This window comes from Pleurodeles waltl, chromosome 4_1, assembly GCF_031143425.1.
Source record: "Pleurodeles waltl isolate 20211129_DDA chromosome 4_1, aPleWal1.hap1.20221129, whole genome shotgun sequence".
Classification (NCBI taxonomy): Eukaryota; Metazoa; Chordata; class Amphibia; order Caudata; family Salamandridae; genus Pleurodeles; species Pleurodeles waltl.
Window position 1 is genome coordinate 905,262,019 of NC_090442.1, and position 15,558 is coordinate 905,277,576.

Genomic DNA, 15,558 nt, shown 5'->3' on the forward strand with positions numbered 1-15,558 from the left:
GCTGAGCAGGGCCCCGCCGTGGAGAAGAGCACAGCTGAACACGGCCCGCGGTGCAGATGAGCACCGCTGAACAGGGCCCCACCGTGGAGAAGAGCACCGCTGAACAGGGCCCGCGGTGCAGAAGAGCACCGCTGAACAGGGCCCGCCGTGGAGAAGAGCACCGCTGAACAGGGCCCGCGGTGCAGAAGAGCACCGCTGAACAGGGCCCCGCCGTGGAGAAGAGCACCGCTGAACAGGGCCCGCGGTGCAGAAGAGCACCGCTGAACAGGGCCCCGCCGTGGAGATAGGCACCGCTGAACAGGGCCCGGCCGTGGAGAAGAGCACCGCTGAACAGGGCCCACGGTGCAGAAGAGCACCGCTGAACAGGGCCCCGCCGTGGAGATAGGCACTGCTGAACAGGGCCCCGCCGTGGAGAAGAGCACCGCTGAACAGGGCCCGCGGTGCAGAAGAGCACCGCTGAACAGGGCCCGCCGTGGAGATAGGCACCGCTGAACAGGGCCCCGTCGTGGAGAAGAGCACAGCTGAACAGGGCCCGCGGTGCAGAAGAGCACCGCTGAACAGGGCCCCGCCGTCTCAAGCACCGCTCCGCCGGGGCACCGCCGTCTCAAGCACCGCTCCGCTGGGCCCTTCCTTTCAAGCACCGCTCCGCTGGGCCCTTCCTTTCAAGCACCGCTCCGCTGGGCACCGCCGTCTCAAGCACCGCTCCGCTGGGCACCGCCGTCTCAAGCACCGCTCCGCTGGGCCCTTCCTCTCAAGCACCGCTCCGCTGGGCACTGCCGTCTCAAGCACTGCTCCGCTGGGCCCTTCCTCTGAAGCACCGCTCCGCTGGGCCCTTCCTCTCAAGCACCGCTCCGCTGGGCACCGCCGTCTCAAGCACCGCTCCGCTGGGCCCTTCCTCTCAAGCACCGCTCCGCTGGGCCCTTCGTCTCAAGCACCGCTCCGCTGGGCCCTTCCTCTCAAGCACCGCTCCGCTGGGCACCGCCGTCTCAAGCACCGCTCCGCTGGGCACCGCCGTCTCAAGCACCGCTCCGCTGGGCCCTTCCTCTGAAGCACCGCTCCGCTGGGCACCGCCGTCTCAAGCACCGCTCCGCTGGGCCCTTCCTCTGAAGCACCGCTCCGCTGGGCCCTTCCTCTCAAGCACCGCTCCGCTGGGCACCGCCGTCTCAAGCACCGCTCCGCTGGGCACCGGCGTCTCAAGCACCGTTCCGCTGGGCCCTTCCTCTCAAGCACCGCTCCGCTGGGCACCGCCGTCTCAAGCACCACTCCGCTGGGCCCTTCCTCTGAAGCACCGCTCCGCTGGGCCCTTCCTCTCAAGCACCGCTCCGCTGGGCACCGCCGTCTCAAGCACCGCTCCGCTGGGCCCTTCCTCTCAAGCACCGCTCCGCTGGGCACCACCGTCTCAAGCACCGCTCCGCTGGGCCCTTCCTCTCAAGCACCGCTCCGCTGGGCACCGCCGTCTCAAGCACCGCTCCGCTGGGCCCTTCCTCTGAAGCACCGCTCCGCTGGGCCCTTCCTCTCAAGCACCGCTCCGCTGGGCACCGCCGTCTCAAGCACCGCTCCGCTGGGCACCGGCGTCTCAAGCACCGCTCCGCTGGGCCCTTCCTCTCAAGCACCGCTCCGCTGGGCCCTTCCTCTCAAGCACCGCTCCGCTGGGCCCTTCCTCTCAAGCACCGCTTCGCTGGGCCCTTCCTCTGAAGCACCGCTCCGCTGGGCCCTTCCTCTCAAGCACCGCTCCGCTGGGCACCGCCGTCTCAAGCACCGCTCCGCTGGGCCCTTCCTCTCAAGCACCGCTCCGCTGGGCCCTTCCTCTCAAGCACCGCTCCGCTGGGCACCGCCGTCTCAAGCACCGCTCCGCTGGGCACCGGCGTCTCAAGCACCGCTCCGCTGGGCTCTTCCTCCCAAGCACCGCTCCGCTGGGCACCGCCGTCTCAAGCACCGCTCCGCTGGGCCCTTCCTCTCAAGCACCGCTCCGCTGGGTCCTTCCTCTCAAGCACCGCTCCGCTGGGCACCGCCGTCTCAAGCACCGCTCCGCTGGGCCCTTCCTCTCAAGCACCGCTCCGCTGGGCCCTTCCTCTCAAGCACCGCTCCGCTGGGCCCTTCCTCTCAAGCACCGCTCCGCTGGGCCCTTCCTCTCAAGCACCGCTCCGCTGGACACCGTCGTCTCAAGCACCGCTCCGCTGGGCACCGGCGTCTCAAGCACCGCTCCGCTGGGCCCTTCCTCTCAAGCACCGCTCCGCTGGGCCCTTCCTCTCAAGCACCGCTCCACTGGGCCCTTCCTCTCAAGCACCGCTCCGCTGGGCACCGCCGTCTCAAGCACCGCTCCGCTGGGCACCGCCGTCTCAAGCACCGCTCCGCTGGGCACCGCCGTCTCAAGCACCGTTTATGGTTCACTGTGCCCACCATGCCTCCTCCTTGACCAGTGGAGACTGTCATCCACCTGATGGACTGTGGCTTTGCACTCCCCAGGATGGTCCAGTGGGCAGCCCACCCACTGTAGAGACATTGAGAGACTGTGGCTTTGCACTCCCCAGGATGGTCCAGTGGGCAGCCCACCCACTGTAGAGACATTGAGAGACTGTGGCTTTGCACTCCCCAGGATGGTCCAGTGGGCAGCCCACCCACTGTAGAGACATTGAGAGACTGTGGCTTTGCACTCCCCAGGATGGTCCAGTGGGCATGGTGGCTCCTCGTGGATCTGGCGTCGTGGACTCATGTGGCTGTGGTGCCCCCCCCTTCCCTTCCCCCTGAGGTGCCTGTAGTTTTTACATCTGATGCCCCTGCAGTGTTCTCTCCAAAGGACTCAGGTCTCCTGTGTGGGCTTTGCCCTTATTTCTCAAGACTTTGGCCCACGGACATGCTGAATTTGTAGGATGTGCAGGACTTGGTACTTCAGTTATACACTGATGTGATTGTCATTAGTTTTGTTGTGAATATCTTTCATGGTTGTACGATAATTTTCTGGAGCTTTTTGGTACATAAATATTTATTCCAAATATGATTATGTCCTAGCATTTTTCAGGGGTGTTTGGGTGGTGTCACTGTGACTTGGTGCTCTGCATTGGTGAGTACATAGTTGGAGGGGGGGAGGGGGGAGGGGGGGGGGGTCGCATATGTGTGTGCCCGTAACCTTTCGTCCTCCCCCTCCCGTGTGTCGTAGGTGCAGTACTCACCGTTGTCGTCTGCGCCGGACTTCGTACTCGTGGTAGATGAGAAGGTAGACGAGAGCAGGTAGGATGTTTAATTCGGGTTCCATGCTGTCCTCCTTCCTCCTGGAGTGCGTAGTGGTGAGCGTTTTCCCGTCCGTAGTCTGTTTCCGCCGTGTTTTTATCGGCGGTGCTCCCGCCCCGGAAAAGGTGGCGTATTGGTGAGTTGTAATAGTGTGGGCGGTACATTGTCTGCCGCCTGTCTGTTGGCGGTGACCGCCGCGCTGTTTGTTTGTACCGCCGTGGCGGTCGGAGTGTTAAGGTGGCTGTCTGTGTTGGCGGTTCCCGCCAGGCTCAGAATCCCATTTTTTTTACCGCCAGCCTGTTGGCGGGTTGGCTGCCGCTTTAACACCGACCGCCAGGGTTAGAATCACCCCCTGTGTGTCCCTAAGACATTAATTGTGATAGATAGAACCGTATTAGTGTGATACTTTTATTGTCATTGTCTAGTGTGGATGACAACGCAGAAAGTACTATAAAACAAGTAATAGGAGTACAGATGTCCTGCACCCTATGCTTTTAGAGGAATCTTTTATGATTTATGTGTTATGTCTCAAAATCAGGTTGCATTATTAACACTACTGTCGTAATTCATGTATCCTTTTTCATAATATGATGCATTTCATGCGCTAAGTGTTCCCTGATGTTATGATATATTTTGTTGAATCTTGCCTTATGAGGATAGCGAGTACTATCTCATAATTTGCATAGTATGCACAGTATTTATGATTCAGGTCATTTTGGTCTGAGTTTATGTAAAATACATCATATATTTTTATGTAACCCTGTGTGGAGTCTCTTTTATTGTAGATTCATTGTGTTTCTCTTTGAGTGTGCTGTGCAAACGCTTTACAAATGACCTCTGGGGATAAGCCTGACTTCTCTGTGCCAAGCTACGAGGGAGTGAGCACAGGTTATCCTTGTTGTGTATCTTACTTTCACTGACTATAGTGGTGGGTGCTTACACCCTTGCCAACCAGAAACACCATTTTAAGCATGTGTTTTCGGTGAAAGCAGGATTTCTTTCTAACTGCGTCATCTTTAAAAACATCAGATACCGCCTTATTGAGGTGCAGAAGCTAAATTCCATCACTGAAATGCACATCCATACCTCTCTATCAATCCCACAGCCAACGCTTTCATTGGATGCATCCACGACCTTTTTTATATTTCTTCAAAATTTTCATCATGAATAAATGGCACATGTGGTATTCATTAAGCCAAAATTAAAAATGAATAACAGAAAATAAAAAATAGCAGACTGTCATGAAACAAAAAATAGTACAATCTTTAGTAAAAGTGCGAGTTGAGATTAAAATAGTTAAATTACATTGTAAGTCCGATAGACACAAATGTAGTAACGGTAGTGGTTTATTAAAACACAGAAAGATTCTATGAAAAAAGGGAGTAAGAGATGATTCTGTAAAATCAGGTGTATATTTTTTGATTAAAGGAGAAAAGGCAAGTGTCATGTAAGCCCCTGTTAAGCATATGTATGTTACTACTTACAAACGGTGCCTTCTCGATGAGAAGCCCCACAGCAGGGCTGCTACTGTTGGGGCAGGATGAATACATGCCAAATTTTCAGGATATACATTTGGGATAATTTTATTCAAAAATAATCTAAATGAAAATCATTTACATAATCATTGATTATCTCACGGACGAACACTCGGCACTCCTCCTGGAATAAAATGAGTGACATCCTTTGCTGTTCACTCTTTCCATGATAGTCCTACTTTGAGAATTTGCTGTTAAAAGTTAGAAATATGTTATGTAAGCGACACAGCAATGTGAAGACCTAATTTCTGAGCAGTTAACATTTTTTAAATACTTAATGTGTTATAAAGTAACTTGAAACATAGATTTCAGCAGCAGAACTAATGAGTTAAGCCTCTAGCCCCAAAAACTATTCTGCACTTCAAACGATTGACTGGTAGTAATCTTATGTGATGCTTTTAATGAAAGTGATATGAATATGCTAAAATGAAGGGAAGCCTTCCAACAGAAAAATATCCATTCCCAGTGAAAAATAAACTGCATGCGCAGGAGAAATGAGCTGAATGCATGCTAATCAGGATCGTAAACTACAATAATATACTCTAAACCGCTTTATGATGGTTCATTTCAACCTGCTTCTTCAGCAAAATGACAAGCACTACAAATGCCTCACTACGCCTGCAAACCATTTCCAAACACTTTGATGTTCAATTTGCTTTAATGGCAGTACGCAAAGTAGGGGCCTTTAATTTAACATCCTGTCAATGTCCAATTGACCATTTGCAGGAGTTGTGATTGTGTTAATGGTGCGCTGGCCATTCTGCCATTCTGGTGTTTCTCAGTAGGCTGTAAGCTGGGGGAGATGGAGGGCTTGATGAGGCTTTCAGAGCAGCGAGGCTGCCATGACCAAACCATGTACCCATGACCCCATTGTAGTCATTGCCTCCTACATTGTGGGGCTGGTTTGACTTTTCCCAGGGCTGGTGTTCGTTTCTGGTCTGGCTCTGGCCTGGTGACATCACACCTTCCAACTCACCCAGTGACACCGTGTATCACACAATATTGGCTTCCATCACACTGTCACTCAGTGATGATATTGCATGGTGTGCACACCATCACCTGGAAACCCCTGCAGAGAGTAGGTTTCCAGCGAATTATTTGGAAGTTCTGCTCAGGCAATGCCCATTACCAGATGTGGAACCTTCTCCAGACATTGGCGGTAGACTTAAAGTGTTGGATGGGTAGAAGGGGAAGGGAGGAACATTTAGTGGGATGGGGTTGGAGGCAGTGAACTTAAAAGTGCCTGGCTCTGTATACATCACTAAGCCCAACCCCTCTCGAGGACCCGCCCCCACCTCACATGGTTTCACAAGGTAGCAAGTCTGCGACACAATCATAGTACACCACAGTGCAAGAGGTTGAATGGAACATATTTTTAAGAAGAACCCCAAGATGTAATTATCTAACCATTTTACACAAGTTCCTATTAAGGGCCAAATTAACAAGGATGTCTACCTAATTCATCAGTTTCTGGCAGTCAGTTTAACACCTACCCAAGAAACAAACTTTGTGAATGGGACTCTATTTTTCAAATGTATTTAGACTCATTAATGGATTAGATATATAGCTGTAATAATTTAATGGATTAGATCTATAACAAGAATGGGTTAATGAACTAGATCGATAACAGGAATGGTTCAATTTCTATAAATTGTAGAGAATTAATACTCGTGATTTGGACAATTGCTGATTTTTAAACCCCTTTTTCTTGAATACCTAATGGCAATCATGTCAGTGTAGTGTAATTAGTACTCTAATGACCTGTAATCATTTTTATCGGTTTATTTCCATTAGTGCCTTGAAGCCTGCATCGCCCTTTCCAGGATTAATATCGATCATTTGATCTCTAGAACCCGTACTCTGCAATCTTTGCGGCAGGCGCACAACAAAAGGAACTATCTCACACATGTAATTATTATGACATGACGTAAATGTCTTGGTGAGAAAGGAGATCGCCTACCTACACTAGAAGCGGTACTTAGTAGGACATTGACCAACAACTTTCTTCGCTACTTCTCTCTGAGTTTTCAAAACGCAGGTTCCAGAAAAAGAATTAAAATCGTATTATACTCATAACTGTATTGGAAATATTGTACGTGGTGTGATTGTCTGAAAGCAATATACTCCAATTTGGAACTGGGAAACACGTTCAAACTAAATGAATAACATCTTAAAAAACAGAAAAGGTTTCAAGAGAAAAGGTGTGTGCCGAGATATAAAATGAAGTCAAATAGACACTTTAGCCTCAAATGAGAAACATTCTGGGGAAATGGTAGTTTTCATTTTGCTTCCACTTCAGCACTTTTGAAGCTAGGAGACCTCAGTGACTCAGTTTCATTCATTTGCGCATTTAGAAAGGTAAACCTATGTGGAAATAAAAAAAACATAAGGATGTCTCCCTCGTTTATTCACGCGCCAGTGCCCATATGTATATGTCGGTCACAAGCAGTCGGTTATGGTGTGGTGGGGACATCACTAACACCACAGATGTATAGCCCCCCTACAGTGTTTGTCAGAGGGCTAGAGCAACACACACCTAGACAAGCATTGGCAAAGCCAATAAGTTTTGCTCAAGTGAGACCTATTGGTGTTATAAATGTTTTTTGAAGATGTTGCACTGCTGCTCAACATGGCTCAAAGTAAAATAAAACAAAAGGGCTGATTAAAGAGCCCCTAGTGCCACCTTGTGCCACATTAGCGTCATTTTTTATTACTCTAATGTGGCCTAACGAGGCCAAACTTGCGGCGTCAAATTTACAAAGTGGTGCAATGCATGCATTGCACCATTTTGTAACCCTTTACACTATATTATGCGTGCGCCAGGCATAATGTATGGAAACGGGGGCATTCCTCCATTAGGGGGGCCAAAAAAATGGCACAAAGAAATCTAAGAGATTTCTTTACATCACTTTTTTCGGCTCTTTTAACGCCTGCTCAGAGCATGCATTAAAAGGAGGCACACTATTGTTTACAATGCGCCTTGATGTTCTTGGCAGGATTAGTGTCAACATTTTTGGCGCTAATCCTGTAAAGCTCCAAGCTAGTGCCAACATTTTGATGCTAATTCCCTAACAACCGCCATGGTGCGCTGTATCCTGGATACGGTGCACTCATGCCTGTGTTAGGGGGTGCTAAGGGGCGCAAGGAAAGTGGCGCTGCACTGGGTGCAGCGTCACTTTCCTTAAATCAGGCCCAAAGTGTTTTAGCATGGCAAGCACTGACCCCAGCATAGCGTTCTGTGTTTATTTACATTGAACCGTGTTGCACAGCAGCCCATGCTCCTGTGCAACATCTTTAAAAAACATTAACAAAGCCAATAGTTGTGCACCAGATGTCTGGGTATGTTAATGCTTTTTAAAGATGTTGCACAGCAGCAGGTGCTGCTATGCAACATGGCTCAAAGTAAATTAAACCAGAACACTATGGTGAGCCAGAGTTGACCGCAACACATTGCTTTTTCGGTTTACCTTAAGCTATGTTGTTGCTGTGCAACACTTTAAAAATCACTGACTATGCCAATAGGCCTTGCATTGCTTTGCCAAAGCTTGTTTTTGTTTGTGAGAGATTTTGCAATAGCACCGCATGCGCTTTCTAATCGAAATCTAAAAAGGATGCCACTGGCTGTAGTGAAAGCATGCATTATGGGTCCCATGACTGCCGTCTGGCACGAAATATTAAGGGTTCTTTGCTCTCGTAGCCTTCTATACCCTGGTGCTGCAACTGCTGCACCATTGGTAGCTGCTCTCCAGGTGTCGACTACGAAAAGGCCTGCTCAGCCTGCTATTCCAGTGCCACCGTCTAACACTGAGCGTTTAAGGTGCACAGTTGTGTACCAATGGATCGCAGAGGGGTGTAATTTGTCATAAACATTCGCTCCAGCTGTCCAGTGCAAATGAGAGTGACCCCAGTAGTGCAACATGTCAGCTATAGAAATGTTTTTGCGTCAGTTGATCAACACAAAGGTTGATGAAAAATTGCACCACACAGGTTCAAAGTTTAAGTAATTTGGCCATGGTCTCCAGATTCACCCTGGAAAGTGTGACACACCAAGAGGTTCAGCCTGCTTTTCACACATCCTTACAGGCAATGCAGTAGAAAAGGCAACCCACTTCAACAGTAGTTTATTTCAGTTTCATGGTCATATCTGATGTAACAAAATATGTAAACTATCATAAGGAGCGTACAGGTATGATACTGTACCGGTAAGATGCAAGATGTTGCACAGTTCTTGGTATGTTGTCTCCTTGTGCCTATGGTCAGACAGAACGAGTATACATTACAATTCACTTCCTGATTACAGTGTTGTAAAGAATTACATGCCCCACCAACTCTTGGTGTGATTCGGAACCGCCAGGACGTTCAAGAACAGTGCAAACACCTGGGTGCACTGCGCCTGTGGCAATCCTAAAATGGCCGATCTCAGTTCCGATGGTAACTATGTAATGAGCGCACACATTAACTCATTCATCTATAGGCACCAAAATTATTGTTGCTATTGCCCAAATAAATAGTATTCCTGTCGTCGATCCCTGAAGAATAAGCACCTCAAAAAGCCCTGCGAGAAACGGAACTGTTTACTGGGTTGGTTGTTAGTCCTTTAAAGTATCGTCCCGGCTGCAGGCGAAATGTATCACAGATTATATTGCACATTAGTCACCCCCGATAAAATATTACACTGGGCTGTAGCTGGACGAGCATCCAGGCACATCTTTTGTGCACCAGTGTCTGTGTTCTGCCCTAAACCAAAGAAAAGATAGCTATAAATTAAATATGAAGCAGTTCCGCTCGTAGGTATCATGTCTGTTATTCTATGGCCATGGGCTAATTATTTTGGAATACATTCACACTCATGAGTGCCAAACAAAAAGGATGGCGGAGGGCATTCAAATTCATGCTCTCTTAAGGAGTGCTAGATTAAAAAGGAAAAAAGAGTACCTCTACAAGCGGTGGCCATTGGAAGGACACTGGCCGCAGAGACAAGAAGTTGTACTTGGTCCAAACTCCGTGGACGAGTTGAACAGAAAGTGGAAACAGCAGGAGGACCTTACCAATAAGAAGTAAGGAAACAAGAGAGATATGGAGCCAACTAATGAAAAGTAACAGTAAGTATAGAGTGGGCTGTAAACCTGTTTTTATCTAGGTATTTTTGTTTCCCAGAGATTTTGCAGCGACAGTGCATGTGCTGTCTAGGTGGAACCTAAAAAAGGTGCAAAAAGTGTATTTTGGCACCACAATATGCTTAGGTGGCATTGAGCTAAAAAAGTATGGGCATGCCTGTGCTACATGTGCACAAACTGCTTCAACACCTTCCGGGTAGTAAGTGCTATATAAATGCACACATACACACTCACTTACACCCATACATTCACACACGAGCACGCACACACACACCCATTCACAACGCTCATTCACTCAAATGCACATACATACATTAGTTCATACCTACTTGCACGCGCACAACAAGCATCAAAAAATAAAACTTACCTTAATTGCAGCTGTTCGGGAGGGAAGCCTCGGAGGTCCCAGGATGGTTGGGACTGCTGCCTTTCCTCAGTGGCTGACCTAAGCCAATGAGGTGAGACCTCAGTCCATCACTCATCACAGACTGGGATGGAGTAAGTGAAAGTGCTGACTCTGCTCCACCTTGTGAGAAGGTGTCCTTGTTTGATACTCATCCCAGAGCACTTCAGGGCTTACAGTTGGAGTGCCCGGGTCTGGGGCAATCAGCTAAAGTCTCCCTCATCATGACGGGAGGTCCTCAAGGCACTTTTGCTAAGCTGATGAGGTTATGCCCACCGGACTGTGAAATCCTCAGCAGGGCAAAGTTTAGCTCCGGCAATGCATTTAGGAAATGTCTAGCTCCTGGCTGCCCCAACAAGAAAAGTGTCAGACCGGCTGACCTTTGCTCAGTCTGACAGACATTCTTCTTGTCAGGAGAAGGGAGGGAGCATGGCCCCTCTACCCATATGGACAGGCAGTGACTAGTCACATCTCAAAAGAAGTGGGCTTTGTGAATTTCTACACCCTGCTTGACGTGCCTTTTTTGTACTACTGAAGAGACTGCTGCTTCTTCAGAAGCAACACACAGCGATTCTCAAAAAGCATCTTATTAAGCATCGATTTCCAGGTCCATTTTTCAATTAGAAAATGAACACGCTCACTAGCACAAAGACAGCACTGTTGGGATTTTTATTTGAGCTGGGAAGTTCTTTGCAATAAAAGAAATTATTGGAAATCTCTTCACCTGGGGTAAGTAAGTGCTCAGTAACAGCATGAAAAAAAGGTCTGCTTTTCAAGAAGTGACTTTGCCAAGTGCACAAATGGCTCAGAAAGCCTATCCTGCTTCTTCTCATAACACGAACTTTGACAGCTTCAAGTGGAATGTGTTTACTCACGTTGACATCCCGCTCTCTGAAGGCTGTGCCAGAAGGACTTGAATAGACCTGGTTGTTGGGTAACTTAAGCATTGGCATCTATAAAGTAACTGGACTGTTATAAAATTAAGGGGCTTATTTAGAGATACTCCATCACAAATGTGGCGGATAACCCTTCTGCATAGTACAAAGTGCATAGAGCCTTTGACACTTGTATATAGCAGACAGGATATCATCCATGTTTTGACGAAGTATCTTGTTTACTAAATTCTAAACAAAGACGTAAGTGTCTATCAATTTGTTATGTGCTTAAAAGTCGACATGATGTTTTTTAATTATGTACAGTCATCCAATGATGTGCAATTAAAGAATGGCAATTCTCTTTGCATACCACTTTTTCTAATTCACTACTTTGGTGAATCCAGTTATACATCAAGAAGCTTCTATTATTGTTTCCAGCATAAAACTGCACTGGCTACCCTTTGTGCCAAGTGCAGTCCCCTTCTAACTCTCAATAGTGTACTAATCTGCACTAGTCTATAATGCAGACATCCTCTAAAATGTGCAGTTGAGTGGCAAGCTCATCCAGAGTCTGAGGCGTGAATGACAAAAATATCAAATCAAAAATGTCACCTGGCATGAAAAAAATGTGGCATTGAGAAAATCTTGAAGCACAGAATATAGACATTAGGAATAATGTTTAGCTATGTGTTGAATATTGTTTAAAAAATATTATTGTATACAATTGACATTAATATTGTTGTAATACATATTCTTTTAAATTCATTTAATAAATATTAATTATTATATTTGGGGAGGCTCTGAGTGTACTATAGGACAGGATGAGGTAGCCTTTTTGTGGAGTACACTTACAGAGGCCTTTTTGGGAAAGAACATTATTGTTTTCTTATCCTCTAGCTCAACCCTGGGTAGCTGTGGCTGTGAGCAGTAAGGCTCAATAAAGCAACTTAGTTTAAAGCTTTTAACAGCACCTTATATAGGAATAAGGAAATCACACATCAATTAAAAAACACAAAATGCTTTGTTTATATTAATTTTAAAAAAATGCAGCATATTTCTATGACTTTTTAGAGGCCTTAATCATTAAAATCAGCTGGAGGGTTCCGGAGATACAGATTTTCGAACTTTTAAATACCTTTCAATGCAATCACAAACAAGCATTGGCAAATGTACATTTTAAAAACTTTTTGAACGTTTGGAAACGTTAGTTTAGAGTATTCCAGCCCAGCTTGGGTGACCAAATCGGACAGAGATATGATCTATGAGGTCAGAAAGGATACTTTGCAGTTACCTGGCCCCCAGAGTGATTTAAAGCAAGTTTCCATTTTTGAACAAGACACCATAGGAAACAATGGAGTAGTTCTGATGCTGAGGGATACAGGCACAGATGCTCACAAGAAAGCTCCATTAGTGGGTCAGTTCACAGGGGTGTCTCTGTTGTGGTTCCTTGGTCCACCGGTGATGTGAGGTGAACCTAGTCAAGTAAATCGACGTCCCTTGAAGTCCTCTTAGTTGAAGTAGTTGCATAACTGCGGCTGTACTACTGGTGACTATACACCGTGGTTAGATGTAAAACATTTGGTTGGTGCTTGTTACCTTGTAGTGCAATGAATTGGGTCACTGACAGCTCTGCCGGTTCTGGCAAACTAAGGTCCAAACTTTGGCTATCTCAGATTCACTTTCATTTGTTGGTTTGCCCAGAGGCTGGTAGTGGTGAAATTATGTTGATTTGGGCTCTTTCCAATATTGTATCCCTGGGGTGGGTTCCAAAGGACCAGCCACCTGATCCTTGGAGTAACTGGAGTTGGTGAAGCTAAGAAATCAACATTTCCCGAGGCTTGGAGCCACAGGTAGGGTCCCAGCTCACTAGCACAAAAGTGCAGCAGGTGCAGTCTTCTTAGCGGTGTAGCATAGTGAAATATGGCTAAAGGTGCCAAGGGTTCCCCATTTATCCCAGATACATGCCCCTACGGGGCCATGCAGCCAGTAGCTAATGGGCTACTGGGTCCCCTCCTCACTAGTGATGCAGTTTCTGTGATGTGTGGCACCTGGCTATCCCAGAGTGCCCTATTCTTGCCCTTTTCAAAATGGCACCACCCTTCCATAGTAATGAGGAGCAAGGTCGCCTACCCTTGGTGAGTGGCTATCAGAGGGCTACACGCCTGTGGAAAAACCAGTTCTAACACTGGCTTCCACTTCTAGGCCTTGTCTCCTAAATGTCTGCAGGAACAAAAGGTATTCTACTCAGGAATGTTGTTACCAGCGGCCATTCAAAGGTGGCTTCACCTTTGAAACTCACATTTTAGGCTAACACTATTTGCAGCCTTCCTGTGGCAGGAGGTTTCCCCTCGCTCCATTGCTAATGCCTTTGTTCCGGGGCCTAGGAGTCATTCACACTTCTTCCCAGGTGGTCGGAAACTAGTTTATGTGTAAATGGACTTTGTAAGGCCACTGTACCAGCTTGGATACAGGAAAGCAACTTTCTAAAACTTGCATAAAATCAACAACATTAAATCAGATCCGTCCATCAGATAAGGTTTAATTTTCAGATTAATTTGAAACCTTACTTGACCTGGTTACTTGGTCACATTCAGGAGTTAGCAAAACGATACATTTGAAGGTGTTGCTGGAAAGACATATACAAACTTATGTCTCACTTCAGGATATATTGTTCCTGCCATAGGACTCAGTAGGCCTGCTGAAGGGGAGTCTGACATATAAACTTAAGGGGAAGTGTCCCTTTGCCATTAGAGTTAATCACAAAGTCGAGTTTGAAGTGTGGAACAATGCCCATTCAGTCTACAGTGGCATGCTGATGTGCATTTCATATTTTGTACATGCAGGATGGCACAAAAAGTGCTGCAGTCCTGTGTTAACATTCTGCTTTACACGTGCTGGGTACCAGGATAACACATACTAGGATCTTATAAGTATGGCAATGCTTGGGGGTAGCCAATTAAGCATACTTTGTTATAGGGTTAAACACAGGCACTGACGTCTGGTTAGCAGTTCAAAATGCACTTTCAAAGTCGAAACACCTGCAGCATCAGCCTCAAAAAGTGGGGTGAACATGCAAAAAGATGCATTTCCTTATAGTATTGTTTTAGGTGTTAACATTACTAAAGTAATTGTTTTAAAAGTATCATTTGTAATTCAATATTTTTGTTTACATTTCATTAGTAATCCAAAAATGTGTAGCAAGTTGTTGCTTTGTAATGAATTGATTGATTGATTATTTTGTTTATTAAAAAAAGGTCATGAAGGAATAAAACCATCACAAAATATCATCATAAGATATCACAAAGACCAAATAACTAAAACAAGAGAATACATGATTCATATAAATACATACAAAGGCCTCTGACAAATTAAGAATTCATAATCTTGTTCCAAAACAAGACACTTTTTAAAAAACAGCAAACACCAAACGTGACTACCCGGTCACCCAACAATTGCAGATGGAGAAATGTAGGTCTGCATTGATAGAAGCCCCTTGCGTTGAGGATGGGTGACAAAAACCTCTGGCGCGGGGGGCATAGAACTCACAGAAGAGGACCAGGTGTTCCTGAGTCTGAAGGGAGTGACTATCATATAAGTAAACCTCTATAGAAGATATAGCATATTGCCTGGGTGAAAACAAAGACATGACTTAAAAGAGCCCAAGCGAAAGATTTTAAGGAGTGATCTCATCCAAGGTCATCAGACCCATATGAGATAAGGTTCCAGGGTAGACGAGGATTTCAAAAATGGAAATACTGACAAGACTGACCTGCTCAAAGCCAACTTCACTCTCCGCTCCCTTGCGCGGGAAAAGAATAAGCCCTTGGCCCTTGGCCCTTTTGTCATCCTCTTTACCTAGCAGGTGCAAGGTGGAAAATACTTCAGGCAAACCCAAGGACTTGGCCACGCTTTTAACATGGCTGAGCCACATGAATCTAAGGTCATTGTCACAGCTCATGAAATCCTCTATCACATCCCTATTAAATGCTGTATACTTTCCACATCCTACAGCAACCCACAGAAGTAACGGGGCAATAGTGGCATAGTTCTCAACATAGTTCAAACCCAGCTCTTCGTGCACAAAGTAGGTAGCAGCCACATTGCCCACTCCTAGCAACCTCCTGCAAAAGCAGTTCTCCTCCTGCTGGATACTCGAGCACTCCCTGTCCCTCCACATTGCTGCACCGTACATCAGGATGGCTCAGCACTTCAATTTATGAATGTGCAAAAGGGGCTCAATGGGTTTACTGCCCACCATAGTAGCACATCTAAAAAGGGAGCCACAGGCTTGGTTGAACCGGAGACAGCGGTTCACAAGACAAAGGGCCCAATTATTAGGATGATCAAAAGTTACCCCTAAATAAAAGAAGTGGCCACCCTTGCAATGGGCTTCCCCTTAA

At 46.9% G+C, this 15,558-nt stretch overlaps 1 protein-coding gene across 2 annotated transcripts in view; it reads right to left on the bottom strand.

The window, feature by feature from the left end:
• The window catches only part of GRM8 (glutamate metabotropic receptor 8), a 2,784,122-nt gene that overhangs the window by 1,831,343 nt on the left and 937,221 nt on the right, over positions 1-15,558 (bottom strand). The gene's annotated exons all lie outside the window — the stretch shown is intronic.